This window comes from Ctenocephalides felis, unplaced genomic scaffold (genome assembly GCF_003426905.1).
Source record: "Ctenocephalides felis isolate EL2017-DRISC unplaced genomic scaffold, ASM342690v1 CF-g0.4_SCAFFOLD_03573, whole genome shotgun sequence".
NCBI classification, from domain to species: domain Eukaryota; kingdom Metazoa; phylum Arthropoda; class Insecta; order Siphonaptera; family Pulicidae; genus Ctenocephalides; species Ctenocephalides felis.
Genome location: NW_020539727.1, coordinates 7,042,901 through 7,052,767, shown reverse-complemented (window position 1 = coordinate 7,052,767; position 9,867 = coordinate 7,042,901). Strand labels below are relative to the sequence as shown.

The 9,867-nt window shown below is 31.4% G+C and overlaps 1 protein-coding gene across 1 annotated transcript in view; it reads left to right on the top strand.

The window, feature by feature from the left end:
• LOC113389405 overlaps positions 1-9,867 on the top strand; it is a gene marked incomplete in the record, with an annotated part of 586,125 nt that overhangs the window by 409,018 nt on the left and 167,240 nt on the right.

The window sequence follows — 9,867 nt, the reverse complement described above, 5'->3', positions numbered from 1 at the left end:
TTTTTATTTTGTTTTATTAAAATGGCCTCGTTCTATACAGACATTTTAGCCAATATCAATTAAATACATATTACATACTACAATAATATACATTACAAAATAATACTTCTGTATGAATATATAAATAATAATCATCATAATAATAATAATAATAATAATAAAAATAATAATAATACTATTAACCAAACTGAAGAAATCATACAAATAATAACTTATCATCATTAACTTGATTTCCGTAAATCTCTACAATTTTATATTACAATCAGTCATGAAATCCAGCAACACTCTATATATTCCAATATTACTCTCACTAATGATGTGTCTTGCATTTACTGGAAATTGAACTTTTAGCTGTTGTAGCCTTTTATACAATTTCTTCCGTTCATTTTTATATAATTTGCAATTCCAAAATATGTGATCCAACGTATCTAATGTGATACTACAAGCACAAAATGGATCTTCTTTAATACCGATTCTGAATAGATGACTGTTATTCCTTGTGTGTGATAGCCTTAGTCTACAGATTGTTGTTATTTCTCTCCTGTTCCATTTAATGTTTTGAAACCATGTTCTTCTCGATACCTTTGGGTTACACGGTTGGTAAAGTCTTCCTTTCAAACATGAATCTTGATCGAATACCTTTTGCCATTGAGACATTCCATTTTTTGTAATGAATCCTTTAAGGTCTACTGCAGGAATTTTATTTACAATCGTGGATGTGCTATGTGCATCTTTGGCCAGCCCATCCGCGATCTCATTACCGGTGATATTCGAATGTCCTCTTATCCATATTAATTCGATTTTATGCTTCTGTTTGATTAAATCTTCTACCTTTCTAATACTGTCGAAAATTAATGGATTGCCAAAATTCTTAGGTATATTTAAAGCATGTAAAGCAGATTTACTATCTGACAAAATGATAACTTTTTCCAATTTATATTTTCTGATTAGGTCTAATGCTCCATTAATGGCCATCACTTCCGCCGTGAATATTGTAGCCCAATCGGGTATTTTAATTTGAAGTTGTTTATTTTGACTTGGGATCCAAACTGCGCATCCAACCCCACTTTCCGTCTTGGAACCGTCGGTATATATTTGGACATAATTTTTCCATCTTGAATGTATTAAATTGTTCAGTTTCAGATTCAGTAATTTCTTGTCTATGTTCTTTTCATTATCGAAGTCATCTGATAAGTGTACATACGTTTTAGGTAACGTGCCTTTCCAAGACATAGTGAAGTATGTCAATCTGTTATTTAACATCATTTCTTCTTCTAATGGTTTAAGTGTATGGAATCCAGCAATTAAGGGTGGGATTGGTTTATTATACCAGAATCTATTTTCGAAATGCAGAACTGCAAGTGGCTCTAAACAATTTTGTATCCATGCATGATTATAATTAAAATTTTTAATCAAAAACCTATTAGTTATAACCTGTCTTCTTATGTCTAACGGAGCTTCTGCAGCTTCTGCCAACAGCGAATTTGTAGGTGTCGACTTTAATGCTCCCAAGCATGTTCTTAAAGCTGCATATTGTATTCTATTTAGTTTTTCCAGTAGCCCTTTAGAACTCCCTCCATAAATTTGACACCCGTAGTCGAAGTGGGGTCTAATAACAGCTTTATATAACGAGAGACAGACATTAGGATGTGCACCCCAACTGGTGCCACTTACTCGTTTGAGGATATTGATTCCTTTTTCGCATTTAGCTAACATTCGTTAACGTGCTTGTTAAACTTTAATTTTGTATCGAATGACATTCCTAGAATTTTGATGTTCTCCATTATATTAATTTGAATCGTGTCTATATTTATACTGATGCAATTTCTCGGAAGCCTATGCCTTGTAAATATAATGCATTTAGACTTGTGAGGTTCAAGTGTAAGTTTATTGTCCCGCATCCATACTAAATCTTTTTTTAAAGAGATATTCATCTCGTCACTACATTCCTGTAATGATCGCGAAGAAATATACATGACCAAATCATCTGCATATTGTAATTTTTTCACTTTTGACCCTTCTGTCTCTATGAAATCCGACATATAGATGTTAAATAATATAGGACTTAAAATCGAGCCTTGAGGGATACCATTGTAAGTTATTCTTGGACCTATAAGTCGATTTTGGTTCCTCACATAAATCTTTCTATCAGATAGAAGTGACATTATGATGTTAGTAATGTTATTTGGAATATTTATCTTTGTTAATTTATTTTTGAGTATTTGTGATCTACGTGATCATAGGCTTTTTCAACATCTGTCGTAACTAATAGAACATATTTGTTTTCTGTCAATGCGCCATATAGATCCACCAGGAGTTCGCTGAGTAAATCAATCGTGCCTTTTCCTCTTCTGAAACCAAACTGATATTTATTTAATATTACATTCTTTTCTATATGCCATTCTAATCTTTTTTTTAGGATACTTTCAAATATTTTTGAAAGGCAGGGTAGTAACATTATTGGTCTATAGGATTTATAATCACCAGGATCTTTGTGTGGCTTTAGTATGGGAACTAATACCGCTCTTTTCCATTCTTCCGGGATCCAGTTTGAAAGCAATATATAATTGAACATCTCGATTATTAGGTTTTTAAATGCCTTAGGACTTTTGCTAATCATGATATATGTTATGTTGTCGAAACCCGGAGAACTGTCTCTTTTCTCCTTTAAAGCCAGTTCTAGTTCCTCATATTTGATGCATCCATTAATTTCTTCGTGTTCATTGTCGTCAATCCAGTCTTCCGACCGTTCTTGATTATATTGTGCAGGTCCAGGAACAAAATCGGGGGTATGGATCTTAAGAATTGATTCGTAAAAGTTATCGTTCATTTGATGATGTTGGTTCTGTCTGTTATTTTTATTATTAAATTTTTTGATAATGTTCCAAATTTTGTTAATATTTGTATTCATGTTAAACGAATTTACAAGCTCACGCCATTTTTCTCTTTTCTTTGTTTTAAACAGACGTTTAGTTTGTGCTATAACTTTTTGTAGACTCAAGTAATTTTCGTAGTTAAATTCCGTTCTTAGTTTCTTAAAGGCTTCGTTTCTTCTTCTTTTTTGGATCTCGCAGTCTTTGTCCCACCATATGGCCGGTATAAAGGTATCCGATACTTTATATTGTTTAATGTGCTTTGCAGCCGCCTTATTTATGGTATCTTGGATAAACTTATATTTCTCTTTGCAGTTCGAAGGGATTGTGGAGGTTTCCAGAATATCTTCAATCTCTGATCCATATTTTTTCCAATCTGCTTGTTTAGTGTTCCATTTTCGACCGGGATACCAACCCATCCTTGTATTAAATTTGAAATGCAACTTTATTATAATTGGTAGATGATCAGAACCAATACTTTCAGGAATTACACTCCAATGAATCCTGTCATGAATAGATGTCGAGCAAAAGGAAAGATCAATGGCGGTAGATTTTTTCTTAATAGTTTGTATTGTAGTGTGAGTTCCATCATTCAAGACAACTAGGTTAAGACTATCTATAATATCATACATTATAGCCCCTCCTCTATCAATTATTTCGTTTCCCCATGCTATGTGTTTACTATTGAAATCTCCGGTGACGATCAGCCTAACTGGAATTTGTTCAATAAAATTTTGGATTAAATATAAATCTTTTGTGGCTTGAGGTGAGCAATATATGGATACCACGCAAAAGGGTGTTGTCGATTTAATTATAACTGCAGTCATTTGGATGTCCCGGTTGTTCTGAGAATGTCTGAATTCCTCACAGATAATACTGTTTCTGATCAGTATGGCTGAGCCACCATAACCATCCTGTCTGTCACTTCGAAATATTTTATAATCTTTAAAGTTAAATTTTTGTCCTTGTTTCAGCCAAGTTTCTGTTAGAGCAGCAATATGAATTTTCTTATGGTACATCAGGCTTTCTATGCTTTCTTTGTTTGCTAGTAATGACCTACAATTTAATTGAAGAATGTTCAAATTGTCCATGTTTGTTTGTTGGTTTTTAATTTACAGATGCTATCTAAAGGGAGTCTTCTATATCTTCTACCTTCCGTTAGAATTATTCACACATCCTTTGTTATGTACTTGACTTACATTACTTATGCCTTTATCTGTTTTATTAGCCTGGTTTAAATATTTACCAATGGTGTGGATATCGTATTTCAGATTATATATAATTTCCTCTAATTCTTTACAATCTTTGTTTCTTTCAGATTCTATTTTTTCCCTTAACTTCATTGCCAGTTCTATGAAGTGATTTAGTTGTCTTTTATTTTCTTCAATCTTATTCGTTTTATTACTGTCCATGACATCGAATTCCTGGGTTCTCTTTTGAGATACTTGTTCTTTATTACTTCGGCCGATATGTCTCAAGTATTCTGATCGGCGTTTTTCTATAATATTTCGTGGTTTTTTAATTACCATTAATCTGTCTTTTTCGATATTTAATTCTTGTTCTTCTAATGTATTTAATATCTCATATTTATTATTATAGTTGTTCATAACTATATTACTCCTTAGTTTTGGGAATGATGAGTTATATTCCAGATTGTATGGGTTGCTTTTAACTGCATCCACATATCGATTCTTCTGAATCATCCTTTTTGCTTCTAAATATGATATATTGTGAAGAGCCATTATTTCTTTTATTTCCTTATTTAGTTTAAAGAATTTACATTCTTTGTTATTTGCCTGATGCTTTTCTCGACATAAAGTACACTCAAACTCTGTGGCGATATGACATTGTTCGTGGGAATGTTCAGCTGCACAATTTTTACATCTTATTTTGCTTTTACAATTCATTTTTATATGTCCGAACCGCCAGCAATTATGACATTGTATCACTGATTGAATATATGGACTAACAGGACATCTAACAGAATACATTGATATAACTTCTGGCAAGTAGTTTCCTCTGAATACCAGTTTAACCGCTTGACTTTTTAGATTTTGCTTATCTACATTTCTTTTTTTAATACATTTGATGTCTACTACTTCAATATCTGATCTGATCACTTCCTTAATTTCCTGCTCATCCATGTCCGGATCAACATTGAAAATAATTCCGCTTCTATATAATTTGTGTTTCGGAATATACGTTCTTATTTTGAATTTTTCAAGAATTTTTTCTTTTATTAGTTTATTTGCATACGTGTAATTTTTAAATAATAATTTGATTTTATTTTTTCCAATTTTTGTTATATTTATGATATTTTTACTTATGTTTGGATCTTGTTTGAATAACATTCTTCCCAATGCTAGATTGTGAAATCTTCCAATGTTATTGTCAATTGCTTCGGCAAATATTGTATATGGTCCTTCATCATTCGAATTATAAAAGTTATTTTCTTCATTATTTGTAATGGTTTCTTCTTCTATCATTTCGCTCCAACTTTTGTTATTTACACTCGCGTCACAACTTGGGGTTTCTTTATTTTTATTATTATTTAACACTAACACTTCACCGTCCTTTGTTTCGATTTTTACAATTTTTTTAATTAATTCTTCCGATATATTGAACTTCTTTTTATTCGAATTACGTTTGAATTTTTTATCTGATTTATATTTAATATCTTTATTCTTATCCAAATTTGTGATATTTATCTTAGCTATATTTTTCGAACTGTTCGGATTATTAGCTGAATTTTGCACTTCATTACCTCCGTTATTAGGTTGCTCGTAATCACATTCGTAAAACTCTGACTTATCACTATTCATTTCATCATCAATATAAATTTCCTCATCGTTAATAATATTCATCGACTTGACTATTTGACTACCTGTCTCGATTTCCGAGCTGTTAATCCTCTTATCTATACCTGTCGAAACCGGTAATCCACCCGGTTCGAATGGTTTATAATCCATAGAACTGCCTTCAATATTTCTATCACTCAGGTATATAACACTAGTTTTATTTATCTTTAAACGATCCGCACTCCTCGGTGTCCTAGTCGGAACTGAGATATATGCGGTTAAATGATAGTGAGAGACTGCCGAAAGTTTATGAATGCCCTGGAGAGGTTTGTAATGCAACGATGTATTTGCACCAGAAGTAGCTTGAGTAGACAAAGTACATTGTTGTTAGTTATCCAGTGGTGTATAGTAGAGATGGGCTTATTATATCCGAAGCCGGATCGATTCGGATTTGACTCCGCTTCATGGTGGAGTTATATCCGCTTAAAAACTCCACGACTCCGACAATTTTGAAACCGAAATACTCGAAACAAATGCGGTCTATAGTACGCTGTTTATGTATCTAAGGATTTGTCAAATCCCATTAATTATTTGAAATAAAAATTTATGAATCATTATCAATAAAATAGTTTTTCTAAAAAAATCACGAACAAATGACGGATTGTAACATTTTTCGGTCGACCTGATGATCGACTCAGTGACTCGTATTTTTAGCAGTGTTGACCAAAGTAAAAACGCAAAACTTGAGAATCAAATTCAATTTAATGATTTTCTTTTGATGAGAAAATAATTGAATTTTTGGATTAATTTTATATAAAAATTATGTAGCAAACTTTGTAATAAAAGCAAAACATAATACTTCTGCTTTCAAAATTTTTCTTCTGCTATTTCCATTTGAAAATTAATATCATATCGCGTAGTTCGATTAGCATATTATTACTTTTACACAATTATATAATTATGTAAAAGTAATAATATAATACTGAATATTTTTACTGCTTAAATACTAATGATATCACTGATAAATTTTGTACTCTAAAGTGTTGTTATTTCAGGCTATGGAAAAACAATATTAAATAAATGTATTTCGTTTCATATATTTTTCGGTATATTTACGGCCAAAGATTATCGTAGTTAGAAATATGACCCCTTACTATTCAGTAAATTATACATTTGAGCTATTCACACTTGAATACAATTTCACTGTTCTGTATCTTTAAAGTAACATTATTGTATTTTCTGGAAAATACACAATGGTATTTATTTTGACTTTTATACCTAAAAAAGGTCATAAAACTGCTTGCGAGACAAGAAAGTGACCGCTTCCTCCCAAATCAAAAACGACAAAAACACTAAATGTCTGTACGAGGTAACAGATTTAATACCAGTTTAAGGAAGTCGGATATGACAAATCCTGTGAGACAACTCGATTCGGATTCACTCCGGAGTGAGTTACCCATCTCTAGTGTATAGTATTGAGTATTCATGCAATATTCTGAAACTTTTAGTGTTTTATAAACTAGTGGGGCACATGGCATCGTGCCTTAAGGCAAATTGCTGGAGCTTCCCGTACCGTAATTAAATATTCAAAGAATAAAAATAATCAGTCAACAAAAATGTCTATGAATAAATATTATAAAAACTAGAATTTTCATTATTTGTTCCTTGCAGACAAAATGTGAAAACTTATTAGATTAGACGACGTTGTTTATATATGTTTGAATGAAATATATATATTAACAAAATCTAATTATTGCTAGAATCAACATATTTTATTTTAAATGCATCAATTTTCCGTTAGCGAAATATTAGGTTGTCAAATATCTCCCTTCCGCTTTTCTGTCTTTTGAATTGCATTGAATAAAGAGCAAAAAAGCGGAAGGGAGATATTTGACAACCTAATATATGCATTGAGTTAACAATTTAAATAGTTTATATAGTATCAATTATACATACATAAAAAGAATTAAAAAAAATTTTTTTTAATTATTACAGACAGACGTGGGATTCGAACCCGATCAGTTTTGACTTTCTTATCATAAAACGCGAACGAAAATTGCAGTGGCGCGCCAACCAACTGAGCTATAACGACATGCTCACGCACAACGCTATGAGCGGATGTCTAGGATCAAATAGGATGTTATGCACTTCGAAACAGGTGGACCTACCTATAACAAAAACTAATCAGTACGTCTCCACATCAATACGAATCGAATATTTTTTGAATAATTCAAATCGGCCGATTTATGTTCTCCCAGAAACTGCCATTTATTGCACTTTTTGCTACGTATTTTCAAAGCGGCTGGACCTGTCTCCCCAAAAACTAATCAGCACGTCTCATTATCAATACAAATCAAAGTCTTAAAACTGTCTGTGAGGCAACTAGTAAAAATCTCAAATAGTTGTCTGTTTGTGTTAACATATTTAGAACCAGTTCACTCCGAGGGAGGAGATGTATCGAAGTGAGTTTCCCATCTCTAATATGTTATATTACCGGTCACAAACTGCTTAAAAACTATATCTTTGCTATTTAACCGAGCTATTTACACCATTTCGACATCTAAAACCAAATCTTCAAATGGACTAAATCGACAACACATTATTAGAGACCCTAACATGTAATTAGGTACATTAATGAGGCCTTCATTTATATTTTTATCTATTTATATAATTTATCACGTGATCAATTTTTAATCATCTTTTATCATTTTTAAATCAATATTTTTGCATTTTTATATATCATTTTACATCATACAATACAAATTTTTTAAATTACAAATTTTCAAATGTTCCGTTTTCAAGAAAACGGAAGTTTGTACCTGTCTACCGGTTCACCTGTCTATTTGTCATTTTTGTATCAATATATTTGAATGCGTATGAATCAAAACTAATGATTTTTAATGATCATTTTAGACCACAAAATATCAAATTTTGAGTGTTTTCATCGCAGCTCCGAAACCACCAGACTTGCCTGCCCAAAAATATAAGTAATTCTCCATTCCGTCAATGCAAATAAAATGCATTAATTACTAATATTGTTTATAAAAAAAAAATAATAGGATTAAAAAAAATGTCTATAATAAGGGGCCGATTCTGTCTTAAAATCAACCAATGTTATGACAAGGCTATGTTATGTAGCAGTTTTCATATAAAGTGGTACTAAAAACTGTCAAAATTCTATGTAGTTGCTGTGGCGTCGAGCGCTTTATATGGAAAACCTAACCTAGGAAACACTGAAATGTCAAAAAAATTATGTTATCATGAATTAATCTTTGAGATATTTTTGATGTTATTATGAATGCATCTTTTCATTGTTTATTTGGTGACTTTGTATACTCGTACATTAGTCATATACATTTTATAATTAATCTTTACACTTTTTTTTATTTGCTTGTATATAATTGCATATTGCACCATATGCTCTTTTCTTTGTCAATGATGTTATGAAATTGGTTGATAGGAAGATTTTTTGTTACTATTTCTTTATCTATATCTTTGAGATATCCCTTGATAACAAATGAGTGAAGTTGCAAACGCCTAATCGTACAGCAAACACATATTGACAGTATTTAGTAGCATTTTGTATTAAAACTGGAACCTAACATAGCCTTGCCATAAAATATCATTGGTATATTTTACGGCAGAATAGGCCCATAAATTATTTTTTTTGCTTTAAGACGCCTCTTATCCATCTCCAAATGGCACAAAAACATCAGTGTACAAGTCAATACAATCATGTTTGTTTTTTTCCCTTATGTTACTACAAAGCTCCGTATTAAATTTTCTAACGATACAAATAACATATTAGTGATCATTAGTGCATGATAACAACATTTTCAGTCAGGTCTTCCACATATTATGTTGTTATTATTGTAGATGCTCTAAGGGTAATATTTTATTAGCCTCGTCGTATGTTCGCTTCAGTCGTTTCATATAATAAAATATAATGGAGAGCTAAACCATCAGACAACTAGTGATAGAATGATTTTTTCGATACTTTGATGTCAATGCTGCAAACTTTTGATGTCGATACATTTAGAACAAGCTACTATGAGTAGCATCGACGATACTTCTTATGGATACTACTTAAGGTATCGAGAATATTTCTGGAAACACTCAATAATTTGTTGAAGTTGATAATAAATGCTTAAAAAAAACAAAAAAAAAGACTGATATTTTTTTTCTGAATTTAGCAA